The sequence below is a fragment of the Falco cherrug genome, chromosome 7, assembly GCF_023634085.1.
Source record: "Falco cherrug isolate bFalChe1 chromosome 7, bFalChe1.pri, whole genome shotgun sequence".
In the NCBI taxonomy this organism is placed as follows: domain Eukaryota; kingdom Metazoa; phylum Chordata; class Aves; order Falconiformes; family Falconidae; genus Falco; species Falco cherrug.
This window is the reverse complement of record NC_073703.1, coordinates 40,767,139-40,790,351: the sequence shown is the minus strand read 5'-3', so window position 1 is coordinate 40,790,351 and position 23,213 is coordinate 40,767,139. Positions and strand designations below refer to the sequence as shown.

At 45.1% G+C, this 23,213-nt stretch overlaps 1 protein-coding gene across 6 annotated transcripts in view; it reads right to left on the bottom strand.

Moving 5' to 3' along the window:
- Positions 1 to 23,213, bottom strand: part of SYNE3 (spectrin repeat containing nuclear envelope family member 3) — an 82,176-nt gene that overhangs the window by 48,536 nt on the left and 10,427 nt on the right. The window contains exons 1-2 of one of the 6 annotated variants that reach the window (XM_055715142.1): positions 16,563 to 16,725; positions 15,439 to 15,591 (exon numbers count right to left, since the gene is read on the bottom strand). The exons of 1 other annotated variant lie outside the window; for it this stretch is intronic. The gene's annotated coding sequence lies outside the window, so the exon portion shown is untranslated. Of the gene's footprint in view, positions 1 to 5,385; positions 5,677 to 15,438; positions 15,592 to 16,562; positions 16,726 to 17,052; positions 17,256 to 23,213 lie in introns of those variants that run through there. 4 more of the 6 variants (XM_055715140.1, XM_055715137.1, XM_055715138.1 and 1 more) reach the window with 4 other exon arrangements.

Sequence of the window (23,213 nt, the reverse complement as noted above, 5' to 3'; positions counted from 1 at the left end):
TCTTCCTGTGCTGTGTTCAGTGACTGTTTATGACAGTCAGCAATTGTTTGCCCTAATTAATGAGCTAGAGAATAAATAGTGGGTTTTTTTAATAAACACAGCCATATCCTAGTCACAAGCATCCCCTTCAACCAACAAATGCTAACATCATGAGCACATACAGCACTCATGCATATCATAACCATTTCCTTTCCCTTACAACACAATCCATAGGACACCTCTAGCTAACGCAAGACATTGTGCCACAACATGATCACACCCGACAATTCTCTATTTGATACAAAACACTGAAAAGCAGACATGTTCTGTACAGGTTAACTCTCAAAAAAGCCTAATTTTTTCCAACCATTTGTTTAAAGATTAATTTCAGGCTCTGGTTGAGAGCCAGTGCATATGGCTATCTTTTTGCTTTCTAAGACTGCTGTGGAAAATACGTAATTCCCAGGTCTAAAAAGCCATTTCCTAAAAAAGGGACCAAAACTTTAAAATAGTTCTGTATCTGAATAGAATCATCATGTGCAAGTAAGGCAGACTTTGGTCCTAGGGCTATCTCCCCTTTTAGTATCAAGAATGACAGTAGAACTAACTACAGCATATTTTTTTATATACATTTTGATCTTCAAGTAATTTGGAAGTAAAAAGTATAGGTGAGGACTTGTAATTATCAATCTCTCCCCACTCCACACACTCCACACGCACACTTCTGCACTGCCAGGTCACTCTGGAAGACAGACTGGTCTACCATGATTCAATGAGATCATGTAAAATGCAGGTTTCGGTACTGCTCTAGAATTCCTTTTTACCAGCGAGCCACAGTAGTATTAGATGTCTGTCTGGTTTAGATTTTTATCTTCACTGCCCACATTATTGAGGTATCCAACAATCTTTAGAGCACTTATTCACTTAGCCCCCCTGGGGAGTAAGGCTGTCTCTATCCCTTTTAAAGATAACATCTCAGGTTCAAAGACACTTAGTTTCTTGCCTCTAGGCAATGAGGAAACACTTGAAAGGACAGTAAAAAACTCATAATTCAGTTAATAAGCACTGCAGAGAGTGACTTTCAAACTTTTCTAATATATACCCCTTCAACTGTCTCTACAGAGATTTAGTGACTTTAAACTTAATGACAAGAGGCTTCTTTTTCCTAGTTGCCATTCACAGACTCTTTAGTCTGGGAAGTCACAGGTTAAACACCTCTGCTCTACAATTTCAACATAGTTTCTTCAGAGCCAGGGAATCTGCTTTGGAAATTGCCCTGGAAAGGTACCTGCAGGCTTACCAGCAACCTACATCTGGTCAACTTGTGCCCAGCTGTTGAAGTAGGCTGGGTTTCAGCTTTCCTCAGCTCCCTAAGAGTTTCACCATCAGCCAGCCAACAAAAAAGCACTGCAAGCCAACAGCATTAGTCTCACAGTCTCTGGAGACTAAAATTTATGTATTTAATTATCTTCCACTTGTCCTCTACAGACTGTACGATCCCTCCATACTGGGTGCCAGTCACAGCATTGATATATTGACTAATAAACCTCTGTGGTATCTGCCTCTTGGCTAGAGATCAGTGAACAATTCAGAGTGAATAATACATCTGATAAATTGTTCCTCTTTTGTGGGTCATATATTTTGTACAGATAATCTCATTTGCTCAAAGGTGTGGTTATTCCCAACTAACAGCCAAATATATTCAGCAAATTAGTTTTGCTCCGTAGATTATTCCCAAGTAATTCTTCCTTGTGATTCTTAACACGCCAGCTGTGCTGCTTAATTTTGGTTTGGTATCACAACCCTGGTAAGAAATCGCCCATGTTCCCCGGCTGGCTGGCAGCAGCTCTCCCTGTTTGTGCGCAGTCTGTCACACAGCAGCTCCCGAGGGCCACTGTCATTACCAGGACCCCAATGTGTTAAGCCGCTCACACAGAGGGCTTTCACAGCACCCTGCGCTCGGAAGTGCCCTACGGTTAAAAGGCTAATACCTCTGTCCCAAAGGGATTACAGGTGACACATCAGAAGAGGCTCAGCAATGAAAGCAAGGTGCCAGCGTGTACTCAGGGACACGGAGCGGTGGATGGAAGACAAGGCTGTTAGAGACCGCAGAGACTGTGCTTCCAGTGCTCTCTGCAAGCTGTGGTGGTTCCACCATCCAACATCCTCTGCCCAGCCCCTGAAGCCAGAGATACTCGGAAAGAGATCCTCAAGCCCTTCTAGAGCACATGGCCGCAACATGGGCTCTGCAGACGTGTTGGGACTCAGAAGTGTGTCTCACACCAGCAGAGAGGATGCATTGCAGTGAACCTCCATCTGCCTTTGGGACACCTTAAGCTAAAAGCCCTGCAATTCCCTGGGGAATCAGTGTGAGAGAGGGGCATTTCCAAGCAAGGATCCATGCCAGAGGTGGGACAACTTGTCTTCTGCAGGAATCCCACATCCTGAAGAGTCCTACAGTCCTACAAACCTGAAGAGTCTCCAAGTCTGTAACCTTTCCTCTTCCACACAACTGTTTCCATGTTTGTATGTAGGGTTTTTCTGCATATACAATTCCCTCCCACCCCCACCCCCCTTACAAAACCAGTGTTAAAATCTTATTTGACCATCAGTCAAATGCCTCTGAGTAAGCAATTGTGTGCAACCTGGGAGCACACAATTTAAGCACACAGCTTTTAAACTAATGAACTTTTAAAGTCAAGTATTTACTAGAAATGAAGTCACTTGCCAGTACTTAACAAGTATGCTCCTTGCACAGTATCTTTTGCCCCCTTTAGAAGAACTGCTGAAGGACTGATTCCCCAAAACATAAGAGTTCTCAGATATATCTTTCAAAACATTATCACTAGGATGGTGCTAATGAGATATTTATATGGTGAAAGTGAGATTCATTGGAATTTAAAAAAGTAGTTAGGACAATGTTAATTTTAAATACTAAGTTGTTGATTGAAATAAGAATTTTTCTATGGGATCAAAGCACATGATTATGGAAAAATTAGCAGATTTTAATCTGTATGGAACAGGAAGATCTGTTTATCTAAAGAGAAAAATGACTGCTGCAAGAACTAAACACTTGAAATGCTGTCAAAAACATACAGCATGGTAAGTACAGCTAAATCTAAACAGCCAGCAATCTGGAAATAATTTAAAGTAATATATGCGTTAATGATAATGCCAGACTTCATATTATATATATTGCATATATATATATAATACAAAATGGCACTGGTTTGTGTTCAGACAAACCCATGGGTGAACAAGGCCTGCCTGTGTCCCAAACAAAATACACTACTGGAACTGCCAGCAGCCTCATCCCCAAGCTCAGAAACAAAGTAGACCACTGCAAAATGGTGGATTTAAATTAATTTTGAGTGAGTGAGAACATTTCTGGGATTGAATAAAACAGGCTGCTTTCTTATGACTCATTTTTGCCTGAGCTATTGCAGTTTCCATGTCTTCGTCACCCTCCCACTGTGCGTGCTGGCCAGGCACTGTGGGTTGAAGAGCAAGACCGCATCTCTGCTTTCAGCAGCTGCTGGAGTACAAGCACGCTTTCGGTTCTGTTCAGAGACCAGCATGGCCACAGCTCCAGCACTCTGACAGCCCAGGATTTCACAACAGGGATGAAGAACGCCTCCAAGATGAAGCAGCACTGCCTTTTCAGTAGTCTTTTTAGCCTGAGAACTGAAGCATCCTATAGTTTATAGACCTAAAAGGGATTTGAATCTCCTCCTACTGAGTTTAATCAAAACTGAAACAGAGTGAAGTGGCAGCAGGACCCAGCAGTAAGCCACGTTTGTCAGCAGTCCACCTTCAGTGAGGAGGACCAGAGAGTTATTTAAAGCTGTGGTCACAGATAATTAGTACTCTGAGCAGCAAGACTAAAGCCAATGTTTATTCTTCTCACTCTTACATCATTCAATTTTAATTACCTTTTAGAAATGTAATACTATACAAAACCAAAGATTTTTTTTTAATCCTGCAAACACCTGAAAAGATCAGGCAGTTCAGCTGTATTTAGACCCCAACGTGACCTCAGGGCCCACTTCTCAGCAACTTTGAAAATCCCACCCTAAATATTATGGGACGTATCTCTGAGGGTACTGGTTGCCAGAGAGCTAACACAAAGATACATTTAGAGCAACAGGGGTTTATATCAGCTAAGGATTTCTACACACACGCTGGCATATTTGACAAACATCACCTGACAGACGTGTCACAGCACTAAGGATTCTCAAACACTTGAAAGAAGGAAAAGGTGTAAAGATATAAATTCCTATAACCCAAGTAATATGTAATTCTTCTACAAGGAGTAATATACATCATGGCACAAACTTAACTTTGCTCTAAAAGAAATAATAATCTTTCCTCAGTAGTCTCCAAAGCCATCTTTTAAAGATACTACACACTTGTATTTTAAAGGCACTTCATGCCCCTGGAATTTTCCCCCACTATTTTCCCTTTGAATTCACAGATCAGGGCTCAGCAGGTACCTTGCTTAAGGTTGATTCAGAGAACAGGAGAAGCACGTTATCACCTTCCTGGAGGAATACGCACCCAGCTCTGTGACAGGGGACCACTGCTAAACCACAGCACGAAAGAGCCTCCAATGACCACGTTTGGGCTCAACGAGCACAACACAAGCAACAGTGCTTGTGCAAACTATACTCCCTACTTAAAAAAAAACAAACACTGAATTTCTTTAAGCTCTTTTTAACTTACTGAGAACACCAAGCCATGTTTCAACAGTCATACATGGGAACTTAAACCCACGCTAATTAACAAACTTCAGGGAACGGATCTCAGCACTCCCAATTTGGTGAACATTTTGGGGCTGTAAAAGCCGGTATCATGTCTTGAGTGCCAGCAACGCTCCCAACAGACACCCTCTCTGTTACACTCACTAGCTGCCCCTTTCCTCCAACCCTTGCAGTGAGCACCACAGTAGGCATATTTTTGCTGCTTTTTTCCTGCCTTACACGAAGGACTTCCCCATCCCAACCTGTTGCTCACAAAACAGTTTATTGGGCCTTATTTTATTGCACAGGCTCTCGCCCCCAGATCCTCGCACCTTCTCTGCCAGCACCCTGTGGCACTGGCACCAAGCAGGTGGCAAGGTGCGGGCTTTATCTGGAGACAAGGGCGCAAATGGGCTCATCCTTGTGCCGGGCAGTGCCGGAGCCCTAAGTCACTGTCCTCCCCCAGCAGGCACTAGTTTCTATTTCATTTTCATTATAAATCCAATCCTTGAGATTTCAAGGAACTTAATACCTTTGATGCTTTTCTCTCTCTGGCAAATTTAATGGAAAGTTGAAAACAAGTTCAAAAGTTATTAGGAGCCAAAAGATACAGACATGCTGCATGGTCATAGCCATCTCACTTCATTATTAAATAAAAGGAACAAACCTTGCAAAAATCTTACCAAAATCCTAGGAATTCTGGAAAAAAGGGCAGGTAAAAGTTTGTGGAGATTTCATCAAAGTTCCCTGATGGGTTTCCAGCACGGCAAGCACAGTCCAGGCTGGCCTCTGCTGGGCGTTATGACGGCGGTTTGGCACGGCTGGCAGCACGAGCAAGTCTGGCGCAAAGAGAAACTGGCAGCTTCCTCCGAGCTCACATCGAGGTAGCACAGGATTTCCTTTCTGCCTCCTAACACGTGGTGGGAGGGAAAGAGGGGATGACAACCTAAAGACATATCTGCCCAGGGGAAAAAAAAAATCAAACCAAACCAAAATCAAAAGAAAGAAAACCAGCACGGCATGCTGCCACTGTTTGAAAGGTAGGTAAGATTTAAATAGCAATAATCCCCAGAAACTATCTAGTTCAGGTCATTAGCTAACAAGCTGGTTAATTCCTGTAAGGATTAATGCTTGAAATTATTAGGGCTGACAGATGTTTGCTGAACAGGAATTAGTCCAGAATATGCATCATGAAAACCAGCAAGAGGTAGAAGTGCAGACAGGTACACATCAGTGCTGGGATTTTCAGAAATCATTAGCTCAAGCTCTAACGTAATTACAATTTACGGTCCTCTCCACTTTATCTTCCACTTCTTTTTTACTCTCAGCTCTCTAGAAGGAGATTCCCTTCACAAACTGACACACTAATCTAGATTCTGCTCTCAGTTACAACCATGCAATGTGAAAAAGAGGTTAGCCACTGTTTTCAGGCAACACCAGTGCTGCACAATTTGGCTGAATGAAATACACTTTGCAGATGTTAGCTGTCTCTTGTGATGGAGCACACGATGAATCTTCATTCCCGATTCCCAAAAATTATTGGAAAATTTAAAGTAGCATTCTCCCTTAATTACGATCCCACTGGGTACACCTGCTGCTAGACATTTAGTGAAATCCACTGGTTTGGTCTAGCCACCCCCATCATTTGCATCATCCTAATGGTGTAAATTTAGAAAGCAAGTTTGTATCATCAACAATCTCTCTGGTTTTACAGTTGCTATGTATCACACTTCGTACTACACTGAGCAGCATTTCTAGTACTACAATAGAAGGAGGGAAGGTGGAGAAATCAGTGAAAGCAAAACATGGAGAAAAAAGTTGGTTCAAATTCTACTTCCAAATTAGAAGTTACAGATACAAACAGGGATAAAACTATGAACCTCTCCACCCATTTCAGAATCGGGCAGCACAAGTGAACAGCATGGGGAAAAACTGAAGAGAGGAACACAGATGGGATGAAAACCTAGGTGGAAGACCAGCAGTGGAATAAAAACTGTTGATCAAGCTAACCCTGTGAAGTTACTAATACAAAGGATTAACTGAAGACCAGTAGCCTTGGCTAGGCTGTGACCCCCATGTGCAATGGTAACCCCATTGCAGCCAAACACAGAATTTTGCCACCAATGGTGGAAAAAAACCAAGGGACAGGAGAGGAGGAACAACTTGGGAGTTAGCAACGCTGTCAGTACCTCTAGAGAAGGAATGGATATACCAGTTGTTTTCCAACTGTCTTGAGAGCATTTTGCTAACATGAATAATGCTTAGAAATGATAAGAACATCTCAAAACACATCAGCCTACAGTCTAAAATATACAATGCCTGGGGAAATGCAAACTGGAGAGCTGTCCATTTATCTGAAAGTCAAATCAGGGTTGTTTTAAGACTGTGCTGCTATATGAACAGTAGAGTATAAAATAGCTATAAATGAACCCCTTCACATGCTTTTCCCCTGTTCACTCACTCCTGTGGTAAAATTCCATAGTCACTGTAAATCTGCCATAGTCCTGTTTAAAAAAAAAAAAAAAAGAAAGAAAAAGGACTGAAACTACTAGTACTGAGGAAGCAGAGCTTATGTGGCTAACATCAATACGTATCAGCTTCTAAAAAAGTGGTCTCTTTGGGTAACTAACCTACAAAGCAAAGGAGCCCAGCAGCTACTGTGGTGAGTACAGCCAGCCCCAACCTACAGGCAGCAATAAAAGTATCAAACTAATGGTCAGAAACGCAGCACTCCCCCTAAAACTTTCAGTAAGTTAGTATTACAACGTATTTTCAATATATAAATCCTAGATTACCGCTTGAGTATAATTCCCTTTAGACCAAATTTGATTCTACATTTTATCCACATTTTCAAAGGAAACTGCAGTTTCAGCAAAATATTCCAAATGTTCCCATGACATCTGACCTGCCATTCCCCTGTTTCCCATACAAAGAACACAATTTTCAGTTTCAGTGAGGGATGGGACAGTGTTTTCCCACTCTTCAGGCCAACTATCATTTCTGTTGTGGCAGAGGAAAGCATTTGAATGGCCCCTTCTTTAGCCTGACATCTCTATGTTCGAATATGGATTCAATTACATCTCTAAGAAAACCAGCCAGATGATCTTAGATTACCTGACAGTCTGTAGGCACTGCAAAGCAAACATATTTCTGCAAACCCAGTGCAGCCCATGGAGATACACGACTACGCTGCCCCACCGATTAACCTACTGTACTTAAATGATACTCTGGATAGACTGGGCTCATTGCCCACTAGTCATCTGCATCTTTGAACAGACAGTGATCTCCCAGGTCACTAACTGTTTAGGAGACAGAAGTTGTCACCCCAGTAGGGTTACATGGGCTATAAATTATAAAGCGTTATCTGAGCTCTGACAAAGAGCTATGAAAGCCCTCAAGTAGGAAACAGAACAGCAGAATAAAAAATTTTCTTCCAAGAAGACTATTACAACTGTGTTATATATTCTTACGATTCTGTAGAGGCCCAGGTCCTACCACCATGCTGCAAGACGCACATGTAGAGCAGCAGTGGCATGTCCAATTTGCTGAGGTTATTGCTGAGGCAGAAGAGGCAGAATATGGATACAGACAGACGGGACACACATAGGAGCAACGAGGCGGTATTAGTCAGCGTGAAAAGCCACCGGCATAGCAGCAGCTGCCAAACCATGGTCAAATTTCCATAGACACTGCAGCAAAAGAGTTTTAAGGAGGAATCAGAGAGGTGGCCATGACATGGATTTGGGAAGGATTAGATGTGAGGACAAGACTGGGAGAAAAAGCATGGAAGTGCCAAGGTGAAAGTCTGCCAAGCATTAGTGGAGGTTGGTATCATAGACTGCCAAAGGTGGAAGCTGCTGTCTTGGTAACAAATGAAATACAGCTTGGGGATGCATGGGAATCAAAATATCCATCTTCTGGGGAAGATCGTTTTTCTAACTATATTTAATTCCAAATTAGAATAACATTGGTACAAAGGGACTGTCCATGCAATTCCTACTCCCCAAAGAATCTGGTTTGGAATGGCTGTGAAAGGATTTTTCAACAAAGGAACACCCATGTAAAGCATTCAGGTTGTCCTAAGTACTGGGCTTGGAGGTACTGGCAGGGGTGGCACAGACCGGTGTCAAGTTCTTGGTCTCTCTGGTACAATTTCACTCTGTGTAAATAATGAATCATTATGCAGAACCTAATCATTAGGCACAGCCTAATGATTCAGGTGTCCCACCTGCAAGATGAGCATCTGAAAGATCAGGCTGAGGTAGTCATTATGCACTGTCCCACTCAACAAGAAAAAAAGTGGTTTGACTTTACCAGTTAGCATTCAAAAAAAACCCCAAAACCAAAAAAAACCTAACCAAAAAACCACCCCACTACCCCACCACCCCCAAAACCAAACCCTGAAAAATGTCAGATCTGATTTGCGCAAGACTAAAAGAACTGAGATGTGGGTTAGCTGCTGCTATACTTGCTTAACTGAAGAAAACACCTTTTGCAAATCCCCCAAATAAGGTGTAACCTGCCAGTAGCAATAACCTAAAAGTGCTTCGTAAATACCAGAGTGATAGATGACACGAGAAGGGCACACTATAGAAAACAATTACACGTGGAACACTGAAGCAGCCTGTTCACACCCAGGTAAATTCCTCAGCACTGACTAACTACAACTATTCAACACTAGCAGGGCTTTATTAAAAAAAAAAAATAAAAAAACTGTGGCATTTAAAGTATTAGGATTAAATGTATTCATGTAATTACTTACAAAAATGTTTTTTATAAGCACTTTCAGCTCTTTCATCAGACAGCAAATGCTACTTCGCCCTACAGACCAGAATGACAGTACCAGCCCTCCTCCATGGTTATGTATTCTCAAAATACACAACAGCTGGACAAGTAAACAGGGGAGAGGAGAAATAAAAGTAATGCTGAAGGCAAGAGTATCCTTCAGGTTGCTGGTAGCCCCATCCCAAGCTATGTAACTGCCATCAGGTGGTTATGGTGTAGAAGCATCATGACAAGAGACACCTCTAAGGGAGTGCCTGAAGAAGGCGTATTTTGTAAATGGACAAAAGATGTTCCTACTCATGTTCCATGGCACTGGAGAAGGTATCTTGCACTGTAGGCGAAACAGGGGTGTGCACAGCAAGATCTAGGCTGGTGCGCAGTGATGAAAGCTAGCCATACCTCAGGCAGCGGTGGGGTGGCACAACTGTTGTTGCCCCACACAACCCAGGATGCAGGCAGTTGCCAGGCAATGCCAGGGACACACTCCTGCTCCCTCACCTCCTGACAGTAACTCCCTCTTACCGCTTTACCATCACTCTCTTTCCTCCTTCTTCTTTGTCTCCCTGGTTATTAATTTATTGATCCTACACTTACCCATGAGCTTCTCTCGGGGCAGGGAACAATCATTTTGGGGCTTTCCATAACGGGGCCATTTTTCTGACAAGGACTTTTAGATCTGGACCAAGAGCTCAGTGCCAATGGCATTGCCTTACAACTGAAGTGCTTCAGAGGAAAAGCAGTCATACCTGGGGTTGGATTTGAGAAAATCTGGGTAAAGAAACTAATTCTACACCAAAACTGTCTTAAAATAATTAAGTTGTAACTAGGGAACAAGGATGTGAGAGGAGGGGGAAAACATTCTATAAGACAGGAATTTATCTTGTAGGGGAAAAAAAAAACAAAACAGAGAAGTTTGAAATTTTTTCCTTTCTTTCAGATTGAAGAAATTTTCTGTAGATTGGTATTTCACACCAGCAGCATGCGCCCACTGACAGAACAACTAATGGCAGGTCTATAATCTGAGAATACATGGGGAAATCCCTGGCTCCAGTGAAGCCACGGGCAATATCATCACAGAGCCAAGATTTCCACCCTCACTCCTGTGGACTTAAAAGACAAGGTAACAAGAAAATTTTTCCTTCGGAGCTCTCTTTATCTGGAGATCTAAATTAACCCCAGTGCTTCTCTGGTGTTTTCTGAGCTAGCGTTATTAACTGTGTGCTTCACACCAAGCCTGTGCTTAACCCGCTGCAGCTATAGACCAATTCTGCTGACTTACATAAGAAACATCACCTACTTTTGCCAACCACTGTCACCTGCCATTCATACAACCACTACCACGTTCCCACAGAGACTCAAGACTGCTCATGCAAAGAGATTTCTCCATTAAGAAAAGATCAGTCATCTAAGTTAAAGGAAATGCACTGCCCGGGGAAGAACTGACAGCTCCAAAGACTGGTTTCTTTTACTTACAGAATCTTTAAGGCAGGGGCACATATCCTCACATGACCCTGCCTTTCCCTCTAACTGACTTGAAAACACAGTGGGTACATCAGTGCCTGTACACTTCCCACCTTCAGCTTCCCTGAACCTCTTCAGGCTGTACAGACAACGGGGTACAAAGCCTGGATAAAGACCAGTGGTTACATCTCTTAAACTACTCCTCAGTCAGAGGCACCATGTTTTTCTGCTCGGATTGCCCCATCATAATGGCAGGAAAACAAAAGACAAGCCTGCTTTGATTCATGTATCACTTCCATGTAAGGTTGAGAGAAAAGTTTTTGTTTCTCCACAAAAGTGGAGAGAAAAAAAGTAACCCCTACACTTTTTTCACAGCTTACCCTCTTAATTACTGTTGTGTCAGTCCAGCTGAGTGAGTAGGTGAGTCAGTGTGTGAGAATCTCATAGAGTAAAAGTTCCAGTCTTGTTGGTTTTTAAATAAACCCAAATATCCAGATACACTATGGGTGGTTTACTCTGTCTCACCTGTGACACCCTCCAACCTGGTACCTACAGTGCAGCTGCCACACACATCAAGCGTACCCTGTAAGATGGGATGTTAGTAGTGTCCTCACTTCACAGATGGAGACAGTGGTGCTCTCAGCAGCATCTATTTTTCAAGCATAGCCTCTGACAAGACAGTGCCAGACTCAACAACACATGAAGCACTCAACATCACTGGTGCCATTTTAAACCTCTGATTGCACACGCTCCTTCAGCATCATAGACCAAACCTATGACAGGCAAAGCTGCATCGGGGGGGTTTAGACTGGACATTAGGAAGCATTTCTTTACTGAGAGGATGGTCAAACACTGGTACGGGTTTCCTAGAGCGGTGGTTGATGACCCAAACCTGTCAGTGTTTAAGAGGCATTTGGACAGTGCCCTTAATAACATGCTTTAACTTTTGGCCAGTCCTGAAAGTGGTCAGGCAGTTGGACTAGGTGATTGTTGTAGGTCCCTTCCAGCTGAAATAGTATATTCTATTATTACCATCATTATCAGCTGCAAGGGGAGCAGTATGTATCCTTATGTAAAGTGTTTCTACGATTCCCCGGTGACAGGCACTATATCTACTAAATATAACAACAGTAAGTCCCCCAGCAAGAGCTATCCCACATGGGCCTCTCATTCATCTTGCGCTCCCAAGTATTACTGCCACCTTTCTGAAAAGGCTTTCTGCATAGCACAACTGTAACAACAATTATTTCACCCTTTAATAACACTAAAGAACTACTAATCAAGAGCAAAACAAGCAAGCCACAGCTTGATATCTGTATTCCAAGCAATTACAATCTCATGGTTTCCCTTGTTTCTGGCTATCCCCTTCAGTTTCTTTCAGTATGTTATTTCATAAAGTTCAGCGAAATCCCAAGGCTGAGACTGCCACTTAATCCCCAGCCTAATATGTTCAAAGCAGAAATTCCCTTGAAGTCCTTTGATATGAAGAACTTCATATCAAGCCCATGTCCTCTGAACAGAAAGAAGATGCTTGTACCAACAGAGACATGAAAAGTCAGTTCTTCCAAAGGGAAACAAGTAAGTCCACATCATCTTTAAAATTAATGCATTTTTTCTTGGAATACAATTAAGCTGTGCGCACAGACAGAGACATCAAAGATTGCTTATTAACCAGACATATGGTATCAACGAGAATTCCCTTCCCCGTCAGATCTGCCATCTTTATCTCAACATTGAGGTGGGGCCACTTCAGATAGCTGAAGTTAAATACACCAGGGCTCACAACTCCTTGAGTCATTTTTTTATGTACAGGAAATTCCATCCTGTGATTCAATTTATTAACAATACAGAAACATATCATGATAAGCAACAGCTCACGCAGTCTACAAAGCAGTGAATCCAACAGCAATGTCTAACAGACAGCATGTTTACTGCTTGTCATGCCTTCACCTAGTCGCAAGTCAGGATGTGGCAGAGTCACCAATTCTCATGGAAGGCAAGGACCAGCTTGAAGCTCCAGCTCCAGAGAAGAGTGTGTAAGGGAGAGATGCTTACGGAAGGCTCTCCCCTTTCATTTAAAAATACTCTGTTTCTTTAAAACTCTGACTGTTGTGTCCTAAACAGTCAAACACTAGAGAACAAACAAGAAAAGTAAATCTTCAAACAAAAGAACAAAATTCTATTTAAGTCGATGTTGACAATAGTGGAGCTGGTCCTGGAAGAACCGTTACAAGAAAATTCTGCCTTCCTAAATGCATATGCCAATATCAGCTGCAGGCAATGGAATTACATTTCAGACCAAAACTTCAGCAAATTTCAAGGATGTGTAGTTTGGGGCTTAACATTAAACAGTATCAAGCTGAGTTTTGAATTTTAAACACTGAGTTCTAAACACTTTTCAGTTTTTCTCCTATCATTTCAGAGTACTTTTATTTAATCAATATTAACTAAAGGCACAAATCCTGCCATTCACTTGTTTTCAGAGCAGACCCACATGATCAAAAAAGACCCTGAACACCAGCTTTGCATTTTTCAATTTCACAGAATTGCAGTGAAGTGAAGCCTGAGAAAGCTGAGACATTACTGACCACCAGTAGGCACTACCTTAAGAGGTATCTTCCCTGAAGAATAAAAGTATTCCACAATTTACACCTCTAAAGACAGCAGGAAGGTTTTTAGCCAGACTCAGAGAGGTATTTGGGAACCTGGTATTTATTCCTGTTGATCTGAGATGCCTGAATATCTTTGTCTTCATATTAACTGTGCCAAGTAAAGAAACTCCCTTGCCAGTTACACCCCCTGTTAACATCCCTGGAGCTCAAGAATTTTTTCCTGTTACCATGTGGCTTTTTCCTTTCACATGCCTGAATTGCCAGGGTTCACACTTACCCCACAATCCTTAAGTGGACATGTACAACACACTTGTAAAAGGACCCTTTCTAAGGACATCATCGCACCTGTATATATGATAGAACAAGTTTGCCAGGACAAGTCATAGCTGCACCACAAAATCCCATCTAGAGTTGACAAGGACTAACAGTTAAAAATAACCCAAACAAAACCAAAAATCCAGTATCTTGTCATTGCTACAAATGATCTGTTATTTGCCCTACCAGCTGAATCAAGGAATACATTATTCTGCGTCAGGATGAGGATCATGACTTTTGGTTGGTTTCAAGGGAATTATGCTTATATGATGACATTCAATAGGTCTTGAAACTGTTGGCCACTTTTGTAAAAATAAAATAGCTCTAAAGACACTAGCTGAGATCATAGCCCTTCTGTACTTGATGTACTTGCGCAAATGTGTGCCTGGCAGAACAAAGATAGGAGCTGTGCCTTGGAGATGCAGAGGCATAAAAACAAAGCGCTTTGTGACCAGCACAACTGAGGAAATCAGATCTCCTACAGAACCGTGTTCCTCGGTTGATTAAATATTTACACTGAACTGTACTAAAATCTTCTGTTTCCATGTTCAAAACACAATGTATCCAATCAGAGTTATTCATCTTTCAAGTTTTGAGGGAGAATCTAGTTCAGAGGTGTTCACCCAGAAAATCCTTCTCCAAATTCATCTACACCAAATATCTTACTGTGAAATGGAGGCAGTCACTTACAAATCTATCACTCAGTCACAAAGCTAAAAACTGGAGAGAACTGGCGAGTGTCTGACTCTAGACTTGCTTTTCTGTGTTGGTCTGTTTTGACAAAATTTGCAAGAACTTAATTACCTTGGAGCTGTTCTGTCTGTGTCACAGTAGGTTGAAACAGGGAAATGGCAATACAGTATTATTTAAGGGAAAATACCAAGATGCATGTGTATACACGTATTGAGGAATTGCATACACCTCGTTTCCAACAGATGCTATGCTAAAGAATGAAGGCTAGTTATCTTTTTGAAGCTGTGGTGCAGATGCTAAGTCTGGAGCACCCCCTCAAGCAGTGGCACTGCTCTTCAAAGTCATGTGGATGCAGGTGCAGCCGCATCCTGAGGCCAAGCATCCACAAGTGTATACACTTGTTTTTAGTATGGTTTGGGAGCCACAGATAACTGGAGGGGCACAGGAAAACGGTTTACACAAGAGGAAAAGCTAGACACTTGTTTTCAACGGGGTCAGTTCATGAAGGCCGCACAGAGGACATACGCACCACAAACAGACCTGGAAGCACAGTAAAAGTCTTGCCCAGGATGGGAGGGAAAGGAGAAGCAGTGAAATATGTGGCTGAAGGAACAAACTGGAACTATCAGAAGAAGGAATACAAGAGGCAAAGACCACAGTACCGCACCCCCAATGGCAGCTAATTCTGCCTTCCTTAGGAATTTGAGAGGACTCCGGATCTGATGATTCAACGTAGAACATGAAAACCAGCACTGGCTGTAAGGGAAAGCTGATTTTATAGACAGCCCATCAGCTTTGTCAGGCTCCACTTCCTGACAGCTAGTTTGTAGGGAACAATGTTCCTTGTGACTCACCAAAAGATGTTTGCTTCTTGTTGAAATAAAAGTCGCCACGGGACTCACTGCAGCAAGTTACATTTCCTTGAGATCCAACTGGCTCACACACTTGGCAGGCCCAGAGACTGTGCCAAGCTGATGTGCATTTCAACAACCCACAGATTTGAGACACTTTTAGAAAAAGATGGAAAACACTTGAAGGCAACCAATCAGCTTCTAAAGTTTTGTTGCATTTTTAAAATTCTTTCCCCAGAAAACAACCACTGCGTACAAAGATTTGCAAATGGCATGCAGCATGCTAAGGGCTTAAAAGTGACATCCAAAAGTAGCAGCAAGGAGCTGATAAGAGTAGCATAGCGATATTATTTTTCCTTAATGATTTAAGATAGCCAGGCTTAGATTTGAGGCAAAGGAGAAGGCAGGCATCCTACTCTGGTGAACTTGCAAAAGAAAGCAGTGTCTTACAACCACCATTTTCACAATTAATCGTCATACACATTCATAATTCCTGCAGATTTCAGTCTGTTAACCTATCCAAGTAGACCTATTTCTAGGAATAAAATTTTCCTGGACAAAGACCTAAATTCACACACGTCAAACCAATAAGGCTTTGGGAATAAAAGAGATGGCAGAAGCCACTGTATGAGAAACTGACGCCTTACTACACACTGGAGCGGGGGTGTTTACATACAGGAGTTGCACAGAATCTAAAACTGAGGGTAGGGGCTGTTAGGGAAAAACTGGGAAACCTAACTGTTCAGGAAGAAAAAGGGAGACAAGCTCAGAGCTGCTTACGGGGAATCAGAGCCAAGCTAGAGTATATTTACAGTCCTTAAGGGGATAGCGGTGGGGTAGGAGAGAACCGAGGAGTTTGCGAACTGCGGTAGCGTCCTGGCAGCGGGGACCTAGAGCTGAAGAAATGTGACAGTAGTGCTGAGCAACCGGCTTCGGCAAGAGCCTGACAGCGGGGCAGGAAAAGTTGCGGAACGCCGCCGAGCGCTCCCACCAGGCTGCTACTCGCTCGCAGACGCGGTTTTTATAAAGAAGTGAAATAAAAGCTTAGCGCGCGTTATTTAGGGAGGTGCGCTGCCATTGCTGCGGCTACGTTACGGTACGTATCGGTACGTAGGGAGCTCCCATACCGCCCGGGGATCGGCGCTGCCTCCGCTCCTGCTCCGCGGCTCCGGCCGTGCCCGACGCAACCGCTCCCCGCAGGGCAGCCCGCAGGCGTGCGGCGGGGCGGCCCGCTCGGGGACACGGCAAGGCGCGCGCCGGGGCCGGGCGCCCGCTGCCTGGGCGACTTTTCACCCCGCCGCGCCGGTCCCGGGGACGGGCGGTGCGGGCCGGGGCGGGGGGGCAGCGCCGAGCAACAGGAGGCGGGTCTGGGCGCCGGGCGGGCTGTCAGTGAGCCCAGCCGAGCCGAGCCTGCGCTGCGCTGCGCCGCCCGCCCGCCCGCCCGCCCGTCTGTCCTCCCTCCCTCCCTCCCCCCCGGCGGGACAGGACGGGACGGGACAGGACGCCGCAGTCCCAAGGCGCCGCCGCCTCACCGTTATTGCCCCCCAGCTTCCCCAGCACCGGCAACAGGCCCCGAGCGGCGCCCCCGGCAGCGCTGTAGGCCCGCGCCCCACTCACCGCCGCCGGCGTGTCCCCCGCGGGCAGCCCGAGGGGCCGCGGGTCTCTGTGCCCCCTGCGCTGTCGCCGCCGCTCGCTCGGGCGTTCACCCACCCTCGGCGGGGCTGCCTAGCAACGGCCCCGCTGCTCCGGGGGCTGCGCGGAGGGCCCGCCCTCGCCGCCGCGGCCCGGCCCGGCGGGCGCTGTTATGTAACCCGTGCCGCGGCCGGCGCCGTCCCGCCCTGCGAGGAGCCGCCGTGAGAGGAGCCCCACCGCGGGGCCGGCGCGTCCCGTCCCTGCCCGGGAGCTGGGGCCGGGCTGGGCAGGCCGGCGGGGCGGCCCGGCCCGCTGCAGGCTGTCCTTGCGCGGCGGCCGGCGGGTGGCCACGGGCACCGGGTGCGCACCAGCCCTCTGCCAGTAAAACGCGCTGGGAGAGCAGGAGCCGAGTGTCTCGGTGCCGCGTGCCGGGGGCTCGGGGCACCGAACGCCAGGCGGCGGGCAGCGAACCGCGGGTGCCCCGTACTCAAGCCGGTGGCCCCGCGGCCCGTGCCAACACCCGGGCATGTTCCTTAACGTTCCTGTGTAACGCCCAGAACGCGGGGCGCAGCTGCATTTCAGCCGTTGTACGCCAGTGAAAGGGCCCCAGCTCACCCAGTTAGTACGAACGGGAATTCATTCGGATGCATGGAGTGTTGTAACTGACATTTTTGGGGAAAAAAAAATAAACTAAAACCCACTAAGAACTTCAGAAACAAACCCCATTTCTACTGTAGCCTGATTCAGCCAATTCTTTCCTCTGCAACCAATCCAAGCAAAAAGTCTACAGTGTATATGCTCCCGTTATTGTGGAAAAATCGGTTGGAAGCAAAAGCAGCAGCAGCGGCGGTGTGTTGCCAGCCACAGCATCGGTTCTGTAGCCCAGTGAGAGAAGCCAGAGCTGTCAACATCTTGTGCTCCATCTGTGGCATCAGAAAGTTATAATCACAGGAAAGCCATTGCGCTGAGCCACGGGGAGGGAAGGAGGAAAGCACAAACAGCTTCTTCGTAATTGAATAGTAATATAACGTAAACAAACTGAATGAGCATGTGAAGAAGTCTATTTCAAAAGGCACAAAAACTTCCTCTTTGGCATAGGTTATATTGCTGCCCTCTGCTGCTGGGAACTCGTGCGGTTCATCTGCCTAACGAGCAGAAAAACAGACGATTTGCAATAAAAGTCTCTGACCACACATAATAGCACTGCAGCCAAGAGCCCCTGAGATACATAGCTCAGAAGTGAAAAGAGGGTGAGCTGCCGGTGCCTGCCAGCGGCCGGGGATGACAGCTCTTCACCCTCTGATGGTGGCTGGGGTGGGTGGTTGGGCTGGTTACATGCGTGTCAGGCTCCATCAGCCTGGGGAGCCTCCATGGGCTCACTCCTGCCTGCAGCCACGTATTCGAGGTGATCTGCCATTCATGTGCCAACACAGCCTTCACTGGAATAGCTCTGTACTTAAATTGCTCCCAAACCATCAGGAATCGCCATCCCTCACCAGCAGTGGAAAAGGAAAACAGAAATTTTGTCTTAACTTAATTGCAAAGAGTGTACTTTTATAGTTCGTTCTGACCTTGAAGTTCTAAATGCCCACGGTGGGTCCTGTAGTGGCACAGTCTGGGGTGAGTGTGACCTTCTAAGTTGTCAATGAGAGGGAAACTGAACGCTGTAAACTCCCTGTTTGTGGACAAGCCTATCATCTAACTTGGAAAATCTCACTTATTTAATACCATGTTTTCCCAGACTATTTACTTGGAGCAAAGTTTATATCACCAGTGTGTAAAACTGAATATATGCCTACGCAACTGCTCTTGCCCCATAGTAATTCAGAGCTGATTATCTCTTAATGACCCTCGGAATAGTGTGAGGAACTGGATACAACCCAAAAGGGTTGGACTCCAAAGGACTGTGTGCAGAATAGGTAGATGATAGAGAATAGAAAATCTCATCTTTGAATTTGTGTTGGGGAAAACTGGCTCAATCATCATAAGCAGCCCCCACTGGCAGCGATTAATTCCCTGTGTTATGAAATCACCCCCTAGGAAACTGCTTTGTACACCTAGACCTTTTAAGGCCAAAATAAAAACAGCCCCTTGTGTTCAGAAAGCTTGCTCGTGTTGGACAATGCATCACTATCTAAAAACTGCTTGCACAAAGTTCCTCTTCTGAGTCTCCCTATGTGGAGGCTTTCATGGCTCTGATTTTACTACCTCAAAAAGCTTTGTACATGCTGAGTTAGAAAAAACAATATACACAGGCAAACAGCCGGTATTAAGTCAATGAGCATTCAGTGCATTACCCAAACAATATAAAGCTACCCACACACCACACCTAAACAACAGAGGAGAAGTTAGAATGACTGCAAGCAGTGTGGAAGGGTGGAGGAACTTCTGAAAAGGAAAGAACAGCAGCTCTAGCTCTTTCCTTGGAAGAAAGGAATGTATTTTTAGAAGCAGTGGGCTCAGTCTCTAAACCAAACCACGAGTATTTGTCAGTGAATACACAGCATTTTCAGATGCTTCCTGTGATGAGCAGAATACCCCAGAGACCAGGTGGAAATCACCACATACTGCAAAAGTAACAATGGTGTTGGCATGGTTTACTCCACAGGAGGACTTGCACGACATCTTAGGGCAACAGAGCAGCACTTACAATGCTGCAGGCTAGCTGCTCTCTTATTAGTGTAACACGCCTATTTATTCATGCTCCTAAATGATGACAAACAAGTACTACAAGATATTAAGATGCTTCCCTTTATGTTTGCTTACGTACAGCAATGTAAAATTGTTATGCAAATAATGAGTCAAATGGCAGTCTTGGGGTGGGAGGACCTGCATTTGCTGACAGAGTAACATTTGCCTGCAACATACCATATGTCTTTGGCATGACAGGTTTCAACATTGTGCTTCTCAGGGTTTGTTTGGTGGTGTTTTACAGCTACCAGAAGCTGCACATTGCTTGACAGAAAGCTTTTGTGGGTGACGGTGACAGTTGCTACAGAAGATCTCCCTCCCCCGTTGGTGAGGAACCAAGAGCCACAAACTCTTAACTGCTAATGGCACAACAGCCTATCTTCAGGAGCACTCGGGCAAGGAGCACAGCAGTAAACCAGGCTAACTTCCTGTCCTACACTCATGTGGAGATCATCCAGACTTAACCCAGCATTTCACATTCTCTGTGCTGCATATTTTGGAATTTAATTTTTGTCTATTTCAGTTCCATGTCCTGAGCACAGACTGACTACCTCTGCAGGAAAGTGCAGCTTTGTGCTACAGCATCAGTTCTCACACACCTGGATCAAATACTCTCCCATAGTTAAGCACTTACTGCTCACCCGAGTTCCAGCTCATGGGCAGACTTGGATATTTCAAGTACACTTGAAATTTAAGCACAGATTCTACAAGACAGATTCCAAACTAATTGTTTTTTTGATTTCTCATGCAAGTATACTTCCATGTAAACAGAAAAGTAATAGTGCCCCTTATTCATTAGGTTTTAAATTTGGAATTTTAGCTCAGACTGAAGTTAGCAACTATCACAGAAGACTGCAGTCAAATGAAGTTTGCATAATGTTAAATACAGGAGCTGTTAACAACATCCATTAAATCAACTGTTGTAAACCAAGCCCTTTACGCCCATATACCCTTCAGAGAATAGGAGCCTTCAGCACACAGGGTATTTAAATCTGGACTTACTACTCCCAATATCACCCCCAGAACTGCAGTAAGCAGATGCAATTAGGAACAAAGGAAACTTGTTTCAAGTTTTCTATTAGGTGCAAGATACTGCCAAAGAAGCCTCAGATCTCTGCAGCTTCTGCAACTGATAGAAGCAAGCGTAACAGTGAGAAGTATGCAGGAGCAAGGTTAGAAGACAAAAACCAACACAAGTCCACTGAATTTAAAGAGAGTAAAGCCAGTATAAACCAGCTGAGGCACTGCTTCAGGGGAATGTGAAGCTCAAGGGCAGCCTTAGCTGCGGAGACCACAAAACGGTGGAGTCCAAGATCCTTAGGGCAGCGAGGAGGATGCACTGCAAGCTTGCTACCCTGGACGTCAGGAGAGCAGACTTTGGCCTCTTAGGGATCTACTTGCTAGAGTACCATGGGATAGAGCCCTGGAGGGAAGAGGAGCCCAAGAAAGCTGGTTAATATTCAAGCATCCTCCAAGCTCGGGAGTGATTCATCCCAACAAAGATTAAGTTGGACAAAAAAAGCCAGGATGCCTACGTGGATGAAAAGGAGCTGTTGGACAAAATAAAACACAAAAAAGAAGCCTATAGAGGGTGGAAGGAAGGACAGGTAGCCCGGGAAGAATACAAAGGAACTGTCTGAGCAGCCAGGGATCAGGTTAGGAAAGCTAAAGCCCTGATAGAATTAAATCTGGCCAGGGACATCAAGAGCAACAAAAAAAGCTTCTATAGGTACATATGTTTTAAAAGAAAGACTAGGGAAAACATGGGCCCTCTCCAGAAGGAAATGGGAGACCTGGTTACTTGGGATATAGAGAAAGCTGAGGTACTCAATGACTTTTTCACCTCAATCTTACTGGCAAGTGCTCCAGCCACATGGCACATGTCACAGAAGACAAAGGCAGGGACTGGGAGAACAAAGAACCGCCCACTACAGATCAGGTCTGAGATCATCTAAGGAACCTGAAGGTGCACAAGTCCACGGGACCTGATGAAATTCATCCATAGGTCCCAAGGGAACTGGTGGATGAAGTGGATAAGACATTATCTGTCATATTTGAGAAGTTGAGGCAGTTTGGTGAAATTCCCACTGACTGGAACATGGGAAACAATCCCCGTTTTTAAAAAGGGAAATAAGGAAGACCCAGGAAACTACAGGCTGGTCAGTCTCACCTCTGTGCCTGGCAAGATCACAAAGCAGATCCTCCTGGAAATCATGCTAAGGCACATAGAAAATTAGGAGGTGATTGGTGACAGCCAACATAGCTTCAATAAGGGAAAGCTGTGCCTGGAAAACGTGGTGGCCTTCTATGATGGGGTTACGGTGCTGATGGATCAGGGAAGAGCGACTGACATCATCTACCTGGACTCATGCAAAGCTTTTGACACTGTCTGGCATAACATCCTTATCTCTAAACTGGAGAGGCATGGATTTGATGGGTGGACCACTCAGTGAACAAGAAATTGGCTGGATAGTCACACTTAAAGACTTGTGGTCAGCAGATCAATATTCAAGTGGAGACCAGTGACGAGTGGTGTTCTTCAGGCATCCATACCACACTGGGACCCATGCTGTTCAACCCCTCTGTTGGCAACATGGACAGTGGGATCAAGTGCACCCTCAGCAAGTTTGCCGATGAAACCGAGCTGTGTGGTGCAGTTGATGTGCTGGAGGGAAGGGATGCCATCCAGAGGGACCTTGACACACTGGAGAGGTGGGCCTGTGCAAACCTCATTAAGTTCAACAGGCCAAGTGCAAGGTCCTGCACCTGAGACAGGGCAACCTCCAGTATCAATACAGGGTGGGCAAAGAATGGATTGGGAACAGCCCGGAGGAGAAGGACTTGGGGGTGCTGGTAGACAAAAGAGCTCAACACAGCCTGACAATGTGCTCTTGCAGCCCAGAAAGCCAATTGAATCCTGGGCTGCATCAAAAAAAGTGTGACCAACAGGCCTTCCCCTCTACTCAGCTCTCATGAGACCACACCTGGAGTATGAGTACTGCATGCAGCTCTAGAGCCTCCAACATAAGGACATGAACCTGTTAAAGCAAGTTCAGAGGAGGGCCATAAAGATGAGAGAGGGCTAGGGCATCTCTCCTATAAAGACAGGCTGAGAGAGTTGGGATTGTTCAGCCTGGAGAGGAGAAGGCTCCAGGGAGACCTTCTAGCAGCTTTCCAGTACCTAAAGGGGGCCTACAAGAAAGCTGGGGAGGGACCTTTTACAAGGGCATGTAGCAACAGGACAAGGGGGAAATGGCTTTACACTAAAAGAAGGTGGACTTAGATCAGCTATTAGGAAGAAATTATCTAGATTTACATTAGGTATTACGAAGAAATTCTTTACTGTGAGGGTGGCAAGACACTGGCACAGGCTGCCCAGAGCAGCTGTGGATGCCCCATCCCTGGCAGTGTTCAAGGCCAGGCTGGATGGGGCTTTGAGCAACCTGGTCTAGGTG